The following is a 14,438-nucleotide window of genomic DNA, read 5'->3' on the forward strand; positions in this document are numbered from 1 at the left end:
ACAATACCTCCTACCACATGCATAAAGTTACAACAACATTACGCATCACTAATGACTCAGTCTAAAATGGCTACTTCACCAGCACACTTGGCTCCTCCCACCAGAGCATTTTAACAAATTGCATGCAAAAATTTAGATTATTGCTTGAGTAAGTCAATAAAATTCAAATACTTACCTTCTTTACCTTATACCATATTATGTGGACATATCTGCGAACATACAGTTGAAATCTGTCCTTATTGGCTTATATGGTAGGTGGGGGAGATGTTTGGCATCTTCGGGAGAATTTTCCCATAGTTTTGTTGTTAACATACTTTGAGAGGCCGTCTTTGATGGCACTAATCACAAGGGTGGACAAAGGTAGGGCGTTGTGAGGTAGCATAACGTAAGCAGCAAGGAAGGTGATAAGTAAACAGCATCAGCAGACTATTTAAGTTTCTTTTAAATATACTTTATTTCTGGCATCTCCATTTTACCATAAAACAATCCACCTGGTAGGCAAAAATCCCACTTGCTTTATACAGGACTTTACCCACACCTGAACCTCGTTAGTCGTTAGTTAGTCTAAACAAAGAACAGGAATAAGATTATGCATGAAACTGACAAACTCATTTACTCAGCTAAATGGTTTGAAAAGTAAAACACTGCAAACAATACAACTCAAAAGGCTTCTTTAAAGAAAATAAACGATACTATACACAATTTAAAACCCTTCATTTGGTTACACCCAGTGATGCAATCAATGACCTCATGACCCTATATAAACAGGAAGTACTGGGGCGGCCCTTGCCATATACCTGTCTTAAATATAGGACCTGAATAAATGGACAAACATGGTAAGTATAACCAAAGCAACATAAAGAAACATTATTTACCAGACATTTGCCTGTGAAGAGAAGAAAATTCAAATGACCTGATGGTTAGTAGTGTTTGCTTTAAAAATAACATATGCATGGATGTAATGGATGTAGCTAGTGCTACCACAAACAAACCCGGGATAGTGTGTGTTAAGCAAAGTTACACCAGCAATGTCTAAATTAAAGCATTATGGCTGACTGTAAAATAACAAGGAAATAAATTATCAATATGGTTAATTCCCAAGTGGTAAATGAGTTCATGCCTAACTACTTTGTCACAGGCATGAACAGCTAATAATGGACTATAGGGTGACTTTTACTAAAATATACTAAATCTTTCTCTTGATTGTGCTTCTACAGCACATCTTAACAAATCAGACAGTTTGTGCTGCTGTTCTTGAAGTTAACTTCCACTCCTCTAACTGTTTCATAAAACTGACAGCTCCACCTTTTAAAACAAGTGAAAGATTTGAGAGGGACGGAAGAAAAAAAGTACAAAGTAATGGGATCAAGCTCAAAAAATATATCAAGCAATCCTCAGTGTATTTTCAATTGGGACTGTATGATAAATGTCTACATCAAATATCACTCTACACCTTCTGGCAAGTAAACTAAGAAAAGGCTCCAAAATTGTGAGACATGGCAGCTTCGGTTTTTCAAATTTTACAGAGATGTTACTGTAAATTTGTTGTGGCTAATTTGTTTGTCCAAACGTCTGCAAAGCATTTTGTGAATATCAAGAATATTAGTGAGATTGTTTAGGTGTTGAGTTTCACAATGGGGTAAAAACAAAGTTCACTAAAGTTTAAAGTACTAATATAGGAATGCTTGATCCTCTATTCTATGCAGTACAACAGATGAAGGCTAAGCTCATTAAGGGAAACCTGCTGAGGGTAACACTGTATAAACACAACAAACCAGGCTCGTCTTTCTCTTTGAAGAAGTTCCCTCCTTTTTGACTGATCACAGAGCTGGTAAAGAGTCTGAAGGAGACAGTGGATCTTCTGGGCTGAGACTGTTGGAGGCAGATCACTGCCTAATTCCTGCAGAGGTGTACATGGTGCAATGTGAAAGTGGAGTACAACGAAGTATGACTTCAAGGGAGAAGGTCAAGTGAGTTGAAGGAGTGAGGAGCCATTCTGAGTTTCAGATGAAAAGAGAGCTGAAAATCTATGCTTCATGCTTTGTACTCAACAGCAGGGTTCCACTTGTGGGAGTAATTAGCACCGCAGCCTTTCTTTTGAAGTGAGCTCGAAGAAACAGTCAGGCAGAGAACTGCAGCTTGTGAGGGCAGCATAGTGACAGAGATATTCACTGCATAAAAAAATGTGGAGCAGGAGGTGGCAGTTAGTTCAATGCCATCACCTAATTTGGCATAAAGGAATGCATTAAAAAAAGAAACATCATATGGATTTTATGCAGCAATTAGAGGGGGGAAAAGTAGAGTCTGATGAACTGCAATGAAGAGTCCCTGTTCTTTTACCTGAAAAAGAAAAACCATAAAACAACAACTTTATTTCATTTTGATGATAATGATTCAACAGTTTGAGTCAAGTTAAACATCTGAAAATGGTCATGGATGTCAGATGTCAGAATATCTCAGTATTTCTTTTCCCGCTTTTGATTTAATAAAACCAGTATGAGTCTGTATGCACTTTATTCAAACCTGATGACCCATGTTTTGATCTGTCAATGTTCCAAAGTCGTCCGTAAAGGTTCAGGGAACCAGGTGATTGTGGATGAAAGTCCTCGACTGTCAGACTTCTTTGATCGTCAAGTAACATTAAAAAAACCTTTGATGTATGTATCATTCCACTGCAGAGTGACTCATACCTACAAAGATGCAAACCAGAAGATATGGGACATACCTATGCAGAATGTCTGCTGTGTTTCTTGGGTAATTTGTTGCAGATGTCTCTGTTTAGACAAGGCAAAACAACTAAAGATAAACACGACCTATTACGACTAGTTGAACTTTAACCTTAAAACAAAGACAGCAGCTGACATGTTCGTTGCATGCGTGTTAAATCAGTATACATCAGTGTTATTTGAAACTAGTTGGTACCTATAATACCTTCCATCTTGGGTGACCAGGGGTCCCACTTTAAGCATGGCTGAATTTTTAACCCTTGTCCTTCATCCCACATATTGAGACTCACTCATTTGTATTGATTCTAGTTTTCACTGCTGGAAGGGCACTTTTCAAAATTCTAACTTTGTAAAGAAAGCTGGGGAGGTGTCATCAGGGGGACACCTGCAGGTTAACCTTTCACTTTTGTCATCCCTCAGTGCAAACGCTACACCCAGCAGGGAAAATTGTGAGTCATCGAAGGGTTACAAGTTTTGTGGCTTCCTGTCGAATGTGATGGAAACTACCAAAAAGAAAAAGGAAATGCTGCCACGATAGAGACTGAGAATCACCTTTCACCAACTTCATCCTGTTGTAAGTAATTTCACAAACAGCTTCTAGAAATTTCTAGAAGTTGAAAAATTATTTTCAACTTCACATGTAGGACAATAGAACATGAAGTAGTACATTAGCTTTGAGTCACATGGGAAATGTGTAGATCAATATTCGTTGGGATCTCGTTACAGTAACACCAACTTATTTTTTCAGGAAGTTTAAGTCATGTTTGTGTAACCTGTGAATATGAGGACACATGAAAACTTGTGTAAACAAAATGTGGTGGTCTTCAGTGATTGGTTTGGAAAACTTAAATCCTTTCCCTACCTAATATATCATAACAACATACATGGTTTACTGGTCCTTTAAGATTGGATTAGCATAAAAACCAACATTATTTTATTACCAAGCCTTCCTTTCTCCACACAGCTTCATACTGATTGGGAATTTCTTTTTCTTTATTTCAAAGTACCAGACATGTAAATAAACATTCAACTGATTCTTTTCGTCCAGACTTTTCTTTCATAATAACACATAGTGGGAGATATCTGACATAAACATCCACTGATAGTATATGAAGACAGAAATTTGTCACAATCTTAGATCAAAATGAAATAAAATAACCATTTTTTTTTTTTTTTTTAAAGTAGCTTAAAGATATCTTTTAATTTTATTTTTAGGCTGTTGAATGGAAAATCCTTAACCTCACTTGTGTTTATCTCAACTACGGCTTCATTCCTTAACAACATAACATTTTTTTGCTCAACAAAGCTGGCTTTTAAAAAATCTGAGAACTTTGAATAACATCACGAATGGCACTGCCATTTTTCTATAGTCCTTGAGCAACAACTACTATGTCATTTACTTATTTGTTTACCATGTTATACTCACTGTTCTTAGGATACATACCCACACTAACAGGCACTCTGGCAAGGTGAAAATCCTATTCTAGACTAAATTGGACAGAGACTGGGGCAGCATCCAGGTCTGGAGGTGGTCTCTGGTGGGGGAATTTAGGGGATATGAGGCTAATTTGCATGTTATGTTCGCAAATACAATTTGTTGGTCTCATCTGCTCATGTTTGTGGAAATAACAGGCAACACAGATGACAATAGCAGCTGGAAGATGCCAACTAATCAGGATCTGTGCCTTCGAATTCCTCTCTGAAAAGCAAGGGCCAATTTTTTTTCACTTAATTATTGCACAAGAGCACCATGTTAGCACCCTGTTTAAACTTCCATCTTGAGTCACAGAGGTGCTAGCTTTAAATTGAAACAAATTGTTACTGAACACAGAAAATTGGAAACAGTTTACAGGATCTAACTTACTATAAAAAAATGGACAAAAATCCCATTATGTATTGATCCTGCTAAGTAGTATTTTGCATGTAACTTCATAACCTATTTTTCATCATGTCATAAATTCATACTGCAATACATGATCATGTTTCATTGTTAAAATGAGCACACAGTGTACATTATTTTATTGTATTTATTTAATTGCACAATCTTGCACAGACATATAAAATGAGGAGCTGAAAAGAGTTACTGGCTAGAATACTGACTAGTCTAAGAATGCTAGTCACAAACCTGGAGATGCTAAAGGATATTACTGCTAGAATTGTGACTTTAATGACTAGCAAGGCTACCTAGGTTACAAAGGTAGGCTGGTGAATTATTTGCTTGCCCAGTAAATACCTAAACTTGGTTAGTTCATGAAAGGCTGGTTTATCAGTAGTTAAATCATTTACTCGTTGTGACATAGACAAGCTCCACCATATTGTCAACAGCTCCTCAATACTCAAACTCCTCAATAGTTTTAAGCTAAAATTGTTCTGCAGACCTGAACTTTTCAACACGTCCTCATATATTAACATTTCTTTTACCTCCCTGCTACAAAGTGAAAATAGCCCATGTGAAAATAGACTGGGCATGTGTCCCGTAAAATTATAGTCTACAGCATCCTGCTGTGAGCTGCATGTGACAAAAAACAACTGTTTGGACATCATTTAACAGCATTTTCAACATTTCATTTTTTTGATGCATGTCTTCTTGTGTAAACTGACTTAAAGGTGTGTTTTGGATCTGCTTTTTCTTGTACTAATCAAATGTCCTGCAAGGGTTTGAAGAACTCATATTAGGAAAATGCAAATAAATGGAAATTAAATTAAAGGGGCACTTTCATGGTGTTTGTTTTATGGGACTACACCCAAATTGATCCCCAGGCTCTGGATATGGGTACGAATCAAGCATGAGCATGTGTGTGTGTTTGTCTATGAGAAGCTGGCATTTGTCAGGCATCTGGTTGGTACAATGTGTTCCCGGCAGGCGACAGGTGTGTCTCTTTAGCGGTCTCACACACACTCACACACTAATTAAAACCCTGGCTCACTGTCTATTCAGTTTAATCTGCTCACTGGAAGGTAGCCATGGCACCCAGAGGCTTCCAAGGTTGTGTGTACGTGGTGATCACCATGATGTTTATTTATATATATGTATATTTGTGCTGTTTGTAAAGAATGTGATTTGTTAAAATGATGCTTCTTTTACACCTGGAAGCAAAGAAATGAATTCCAAAGATGTGACAACTTAATATTTTATAAAAATGGAGCTAAAGTGAGACAAATGAAGAATATGAGCGATGAAGACATAAAATTTAAAACTCTAAGAATCACGACTCAAAATAAAATGTTGGCTGACTATGTAAAGTGTAAATAAAAACACATGGCAATTCATGTAAACCCTATGCTTCACTGAAAATCACCAAAAAAAGATTTCTTTTTTCTTTTTTAATATGTTCATTTTAAATTTGTTTTTTGCAAAATGTTTTAGAAAGTTGGGTAAACTCTTCTCTTTAACAACACTTTTAGAAGCTAAACTTTCAATTCAATTCAATTTTATTTATATAGCGCCAAATCACAACAAAAGTCGCCTCAAGGCGCTTTATATTGTACAGTAGATCGCACAATAATACATACAGAGAAAAACCCAACAATCATATGACCCCCTGTGAGCAAGCACTTTGGCGACAGTGGGAAGGAAAAACTTCCAGGAAGAAACAGGAAGAAACCTCCGGTAGAACCAGGCTCAGGGAGGGGCGGCCATCTGCTGCGACCGGTTGGGGTAAACTTGTTCCCATTGTTGCTGCTCAGAGTTTAGGACCTACTCTTGTTAATTTCAAAATTTTCCAGAGTTGCAAGCAAGCATCCAGATTCTTATTAAAGAGGCAAGCTTTTGAAATAGACACATGAAGTGGTTTGGCACTGCCTTGTTGACATATTTCTGATAAAATAAATAAATAAATAAAACAAACATTGTCAGGATGGCAGCAAAATCTGTAGGTATTGTTCAATATTAATTAGGACTTCCCAGATGTGCACACTGAAAATAAGGGATTGGCCAGCTCTTAGATTTATGTAAATATCTTACATGTATTTAACACAGGTGCCATACGCTATAAAGTTAAGTGTAACTATATAGTGTAGAAACTACATAATATGCAGAGCAGGTAGATTAAATTGTTGATATCATGTTTGAGTGAAGTAAGTCAATAATATAGCAATGTTAAATCCTGCGACACTGCACGGGATTTCAGTCTCGCGCGCTTTGGATCGTGGTTTGAGGAAGGCATCCATCTCAGTCAAGTTGAGCAGCCGCCTCTACTTTTTTTGGTATACCGAAAGAAGTAAATTGGGTGGTTGTTACATTAAATAAGTCTGCCTTGTAATTTGAACACAATAATTTCATGTTTCTATGAACGTAATTAAATCATGTAGGATCTGTACGAAATTCAACAACTTAATTTGTTCTTGTTGAGATGACATGATACAATCTAGTAAGAGTGGTTAGTTGCTGGACTCGTGAAATTAACAAGATCACATGAGATTTCAAACTGCAGGAAAATCACTGGAGTTATAGGAGGCAGACAACTACACACACACACACACACACACACACACCACGTGTATGCTATTGCTTTTTTATTGTGGTTCAACCTGTCAAGGACAAAAACGTACAGAAAATTCTGCATCAAGCCTTGAAATTATAGCTTTCCTACCTCTGTTAAGCCTGGATTGGTGGCATGGTGGTTAGTGCTGTTGCCTCACAGTAAAAAGGTTCTGGGTTCAAATCCACAATCTGGCTAGTTTGCAGTGGTTTCTCTCTGGGTATTTGTTTGTCAGTTGTTTGTCTCTATGTGATAGACTGGAGAGCTGTCCAGGGTGTACCCTGCCTCGTAACCTATCACTTCTGGGTTATGCACCAGCCCCCCTGCAACCAGGATAAAGATGGTAGTTGTTGTAGATCTATTCATTTTTTTATGGTAACCAGACTCTAGACTTTGTTGAACATTATGTGATATGAAGACAACATGTAGTATTTATGTGACCAAGTAGTACTGGGGTAAATGTTATTGAATAGTGTTGAAATAAAATGACAAAACTGTGAAGGATTAAAATATTCCAAGAGCTCAACTTACTTCATCTAAACATGTTTCAATCGCGTTTTATGAACACAAAATGCACAGGTTTATTGAATATGAATAAGATGTGTTGATTTAACTCAGTTGTTTAAATTTCTGCCAAAGCAAAACATTTGTGTGCAACCAATGTCCACTATTGAATCAAGTAAATCCAACATGCAATCATAGAATTTGTATCTTCAGCGTTTCTGATATTAAGTGCTTGATGATTTGGTGGACTGACTGTGCTGCATGTAGCTATGAGACTGAAGCAATGTTGTGCATGTTTCTCTGTTTGTCTGCATTGACACATATTGTTCTATTATGGTGATGTATCATAGAACTGTACTATATAGTGTATGTAAGTTTCTGTGTGTGCTATAATCAACCTAAGGCCTCAGCGAATTTATATTTGCAGAGATGTTCATTTGATTGTAACAGCAGTAGGAAACAGCAGTAACAAGAGTAGGACAGCTAAGCTAATTATGGTTAACCATTTGCAATTTAGTGAAAGCAAAAATTTACCTTGCAAAAATGGATAGGTTTATTTAGAAAGTCAGCTATTTACATTTAGTGTTCGTCCCAAGTAGGAGATTTTGAATTGAGTCTAAATTGACCGCAAATTTACTTAACTAGTTAAAATCAAACAGGCTATTACTGAAGCAGTCGAGGAATTACCTTTGAGGCCTCAGTCATAGGTATTAATGCAAACTCTAATATTACCCTAACCTTATATTTTTGTAAAAGGCAAAAGGGAAAGTGTTTCATGTCTGTAAGTTAAAATTGTTATTTTTGTTGTTTCCTGATTTATAAGAATTGGGAGAACAATTACATGCAAACAAAATGATGCATTTTGGTTGCCCATGTTTGGTATTGCTTTGGGCTTAGGGTAATCACTGACGATGACTTACACCTAAAAGAGTTCAAAATGAGAAAACGTTGCTCTAAAACATGTTGACATGGCAATTAAAATGAACAATAATCAAAATTGATCATGCAAACTAAAAGACTAAAACTTACTATGGCTACGTTCACACTGCAGGTCCTAATGCTCAATTCCGATTCTTTGATCAAATCCGAATTTTTTTTGTCTGCTTGTTCACACTACAAATAAAATGTGACAGCAAACGCGCTCCAGTGTGAACCCTCAAAGCGGCCCGCATGCGCAAAAGAAGACGTCACACACAACACGCTCTGTTTGTTTTATTGTTTAACTGATGGCCCTTAATATAAAGACTGTTAAAGGCTGTTAAATACAGTGTATTGTGCATTTCTGTGACTATTTATATTTGAAAACAATTGGGTTTTTGCATGTTATTTTTACATGTCTTTTTTATGTGACATGTACAGGTAAAATTGATGGTATAATTACAATGAGAAAAATTACACAGGAAATATTGTGGCTAGCTTTAAAGAAGAAAGATGTAAAAGAAACATATAAATGAGTGGATAATTTGAGCAGAAAAGTAAGGACTAGAAATCATTAATTTATAGAAAAGTAGAAGGTGAAAAAAGGCAGTGCAAGTGAGAAAACATGATGATAAAAATATTCAAGGAAAAGTTAGAGTTGAGAAGGGTGAAAGGTAAGGTGAAAAGTGAAAGAATGGTCTGAAAAATGTAGAGGGTCTAATGACAGGCTGTTAAATACAGAGTTAAGAGTAGAAAAAAGCGAAGATCAGAAACAGTAGATAATAAAGGGAGGACAGGATGATGGGAAGTTGGAACAAGACAAGAAATTTAAAAAGGAGAAATGCCTTAGATAAAGGAAACGAGAGAATGAGCCATATTGATCCAAATCCACCCCCTCCTCTTCACGGAGAGAAAGCTGCTGGGGAGTCAGGAAGGTGGCAGGTGGAAGAATTGTTGGAGGAAGGATTTGGTGGCTTCACTCCAGTCTGGTTGTAAAGCTCTGCAGGAAGAAAAGAAAACTTTCCTTACCAGGGAGGAGAGAGTCGGAGTAACATTTCGTGAAAGGACACTCACAAAGGGAGCAGCCACCTGCTGAGTAATGCCTTTTGATTAAACCAGAGAGGAACTGTTGTTCCTGTTGAGTTGCACTTTTCATCTTCAAAAAGGCCTTTGAAAACTTTTATTCAACATTTAGCAGTCCAGCTGAATTAGCTAGTTTCTAATAACTACCTTATCCAACTATCTTTATAGTTAAAATCAATAATTGTAGATTGTTGATCCAGAATAGTAAGAACTTACCTTACATGCATGGTTTTGTGTGTGTTGTTGGGGTTTTTACATACAGAAAAAGGAAAAGTTATTTGAAAAAAAAAAAAAAAAAGCTCACTACAGAGATTTTGTCATGAACTGACAAAAAGAGCACAGAAGGAAGTTGAACAAGTTTATTTGCAGGGTAGTTAGAGAATACAGAAATAATACAGTGATGCATTGAGATCCAGGCGAGGTGGCAAAGGTATTGGACACATACACACACCCTATCGTAATTGCTCACAGAGCTCAGAAAACACAAAGGTCTGAACAGAAACAGATTATTCCAAGGAAAGGACGGACTGAAAAGCATGACAAGACTGAGGCCAAGTATGTTACCAGCCTTACAGGTAAGCCTGATTATCCAACGATCTGCAGTCTGGTCAGCTGATCTCCGACAGGTAAACAGCCAGCAGGAAGGTGTAGGAACCAGGAGGAGCTGCAAACACACGCATACACGACAGGGACGAGAGAACGAGACAAAGACGAGGGACACGAAGAGAGAAGATAGCCCAGCGCTAGACGACTCGGAGACCATAACAGATTTACACTTACTGGTGTTACAATGCTATGTTGATTTTAAAAAATAATGTCATAAATACATAAGTATTTGATTCTCATTAAGTTCTCACTGGCTCCGCTTTAGGATTCGCAACCGTTGCTAAGTAGCATTTTAAAGACTTTACATTCATGCAAAGTTATTGCATGCTGGCTGGTCATATTTTTATACTGGAGGTATTTGCCCTCTTTGTTGTGATTAGTATTGGGGTCATTACCCCAAAAAAGTAATGTATTACACAGAACACAACAAAGTAATGTAGTACGTTACTTAATTACTTCAAGAAGAAAGTAATTCATTTTATTAATCACTATATTATTTTTGCGTTTCTGTGGAAAATTACCTGAAAACCATTGTCATTAATTACCAGTTAATAAGGACACACATATTATCTTTCTCCTAATATTTAGGTATGAACACAAAGCCGACAGCAAAAAGGAAAGATGAAAACCAGCACAGAGAGACTTCAAAGAGATCGCCACAGTGATTCTCCTGTAGAAACATGTTGAAGTTTTCAGGGGTTTTTTTGTTGTTTTTTTTAACGAGCGAGAAGACAAATATGCTCAAATTATAAGTTTTCACAATTTACTATGAAACAGCATTTCAAATTAGTTTTACATGGTGCCATGGACCTCCATCTCTCTGGCTCAGAGACAAAGGCTGCCACACCCAGGCAGTAAACACTTTTATTGTGGGTCACAGAAGCAGACATGTTAACATGATTGGTCAAAAGTTGGAGGGAAGCCACAGTTTCCCTTTTTTAACGTTTCTTATTCTGAACCTTTCTGGGCATCTCTTTATGTGTAGATGATACTTTTGCAGGCAACACTTCCATCACCATGACAACCACCTCTTGTCCTCTGGTCAGGCATGTAGAGTTCGAGAAGGGGCAAAAGAGCATTCCCTAACACCAGAATCTATGGCCCTGTGTTCTTGTAGGTATCACAACCACCACCCACGTTCCTGAGAGGTGGCCATATTCTTGTGTCTGTTAGTATCAGAGTGTAACAGTCTACATCCAAAACTATTCTACAATACTTATTTGTGTGCAGTAAAGGATAAAACAGATGTGTGGTGCAAATTATGAGGTATATAGCCTTAAATATAAAAATATATTCTTACAAAGTTCAGGGTCTGGTTGTTGGGTCAGAGATGACATTCGCTCACCTTTCACTCTGGGCTCTTGGCTAACTTAGCGTTAGCATTCTTGCAAAGCTCCAAAGTTGTGTGAGCAGCATAATGCAATTGTTTCTGTCCTCGACGCAGTTTGCTCTTTAAAAGGACGAGAGTGCGATGGTAAAATAAAATAAAAGTCCTCCTCCCGCACACAAACTGAAATCATCTGATTGTCAAGTGAAAGTGGAATCAATGAGTGTGATTGATAGACAATCAGACTAACAATTCCAAGGAATTTAACCGGTTCCCAATTGGAACAGCTTTTTGTGGTACTGACACATTCTGAGCTAAAAAAAAAAAGGCTGAAGAATTAAAAAAACCCACCATTTGATGCATAAAGATGCATTTTTTTACTAGTCATTTCATGTAATGCTAGTACAAAGGAAAACGCTTCAGTGACAGTTGATAAAAGTTAAGTGACTATTAACTTCACTCAGTAAGATGTACTCAAAAATAACATCAAACGTTAATCTGCCAATTACGCCACTTTCCTAATTTCTTGCACTGTAACATCTGCATCATTTCTCAGCCTGCTTTGTTTGGCTAGCAGTTTTTTTCCCCCAGTTTTACATGCAGCTGACCAAACAGAAAAATAGTAGATTTGTTTTATGTTGACAACTGTGGCAGACTGTAATTAACAGATGACAGGCCTTACAGTAATGCACAGATGCTCAAAAACAAACTGCACAAAAACTAGATAAATTATGAAAGTAGAATAAATGCTCACAATATGGCATCATATTGTTATATATAATTTTCACTACTTTCATATCACTCGTACTTTGACCCAGGACAGTCTGTTTTTTTTTGTTCATATATATATATATATATGAACTAAGACGAAACATGACAGAAGGCAAAGCGGGGGCAGGGTGGGGGTGGGGGTATGGAATGGTGCTAATGCAAATCCAACAATCAAATCAAAGCAAATGCAAATGTAATGCAAGCACACAGCTGGGCTAATTGGAAAATAAAACCCAATATAAAGGAAATTGCCGCAAAAATAACACAAACCCAGACAAGTGTTCAATTTGCACAGTGTGCCTTTATCATTTTGTTTTCTAATTTCAAACTGAAAAATCACTTTGTTACAACAGTCGGGTTTAATAAAAATTGGTCAAAGCCACAGTGCTAAAGTTTCACATTATTCAAGATTATCCAATTGCCTCCACGTGGATTAAAAAGAAATGTGACAGTGTCAGCAGAAGTCCTCAGGCTCTCGAGACCAAGTGGGTGAAAAAAGATTATTAATGATGGAAAGCAAAGAAAGAATGGTGAAGCTTGGGTGTTACATGAGTCGGGAGAGGAGAACAAGAGATGTTCTGCAAGAAAGAAAAGGAAGCAGCAGGGTGGATTAAGGAGAGGCTTTGGGGTGCGTGTGTGTGTAACCAAGAGGTGCTATGAAAAGCCGTTTTCTATTGAGACAAGGGTTCATGCCAAAACTGATGAGTTTGCTGCCTTTCTAGGGTCTTCTTTAAAATTTTCATTGCTAGGAAAACTATTTGCAGTTCTCTTTCTTTAATTTTAATTTTGATTTAGAGTTTCTGTTGAAGGAGGTTGAAGTATTTTTCTTTTTTAGCATGTTATAAATCCAATAGGTATCGCTAGTGGACAACCTGCTACACCTCCAAGTAAGCTCAGTGGGTTCTTATCTCATTTAATGGCCGTAGTGCTGCATTTTTACACTTCAACTTTTACAAGTGATGAGAAACTGGTCCAAACACAGCATAAAGTTGTCCTTTCTCAGCTAATAGGCAGGAGATGCTACTGGAAATCCTTTAGCAATGATTGTAGAATCTTGCAACTATCCCCACATTGGCACAATTGCGTATCACACAGCAGATTACAACTTTTCATTTTAACAAATACTTCTGTTGGGTAATAGAAAACTGCAGTGCATGTATAAATGTGGCCATATGAGTGTTTAGTTTGTGCTCTAATTTAAGGTCTGCATAACAATGCTGACATTCACATTGAACGTAGGGGTGACATGTTTAGAGTTTCACTTTAAACTTTACAATTTATGTCCCCATATTTGGACATTTAGGTGTATCCAACTGAACCGTTAGACACAAATTAAAACAAAAACAAAAAAATTACATGAAGCATTGAGCATTTACATGAAGTTTAATTTTAATGCAACTGACGTAAATGTCTATAATTGCTTTATTGCAATCGATACTCTCTAAACAAGGAAAATCCTGTGCATTAAGACAGAGAAAGAGAGATAGAAAAGTGGTGAGCCAGCACAGGACGACTGAGAGGCTGCTTTGACACAAAATAGATTTACAAATATTTAACTATTTACAAATTTACATGACTATTTCACCAACTGCTGGACACAAACAACATAAACACACCTCACCACAAGTGCACAGAGTTTAATTCATACCTGCTTAAATGTTTCATTTGTAACAGTTTCATTTGTAGCAATTACTAGAAGGCTGACTTCAAGAAGGAATTACAATAAAAAAAGGAACACAGTGAGACGGCTTTAGATATCTTGCGTTTGCATGCCAGGTTCTTCTATGAGAAGGAGGCACTGGTGTTAAAAGAAAAATTAGACAGGCTCTTGTTTTATCCTGTGAAGTCTGACATATCAGTTTTCTTTGAATCATTCTTGCATGTATGGGGGAGTAGAATCCTTTGGGGTTTTGTGTATTGTATGTCATGTAACATTTACCATTTTTCCTCTTTGAACCTGCGTCCCAAGGCAATGTAAGTTAATTTTTATGTCACCTTCCAACAAGGAAAATCCTGTTCAGG

The 14,438-nt window shown here is 37.1% G+C and overlaps 1 long non-coding RNA gene across 1 annotated transcript; it reads left to right on the forward strand.

The window, feature by feature from the left end:
• Positions 1–2,560: 2,560 nt before the first annotated feature.
• LOC109202253 (uncharacterized) lies at positions 2,561–5,428 on the forward strand. The gene is made up of 3 exons (XR_002062217.2): positions 2,561–2,754; positions 3,147–3,300; positions 4,359–5,428. It is a non-coding gene; the product is annotated as an uncharacterized LOC109202253 (long non-coding RNA).
• Positions 5,429–14,438: the final 9,010 nt, after the last annotated feature.

Source organism: Oreochromis niloticus, linkage group LG5 (assembly GCF_001858045.2).
Source record: "Oreochromis niloticus isolate F11D_XX linkage group LG5, O_niloticus_UMD_NMBU, whole genome shotgun sequence".
Lineage (NCBI taxonomy): Eukaryota > Metazoa > Chordata > Actinopteri > Cichliformes > Cichlidae > Oreochromis > Oreochromis niloticus.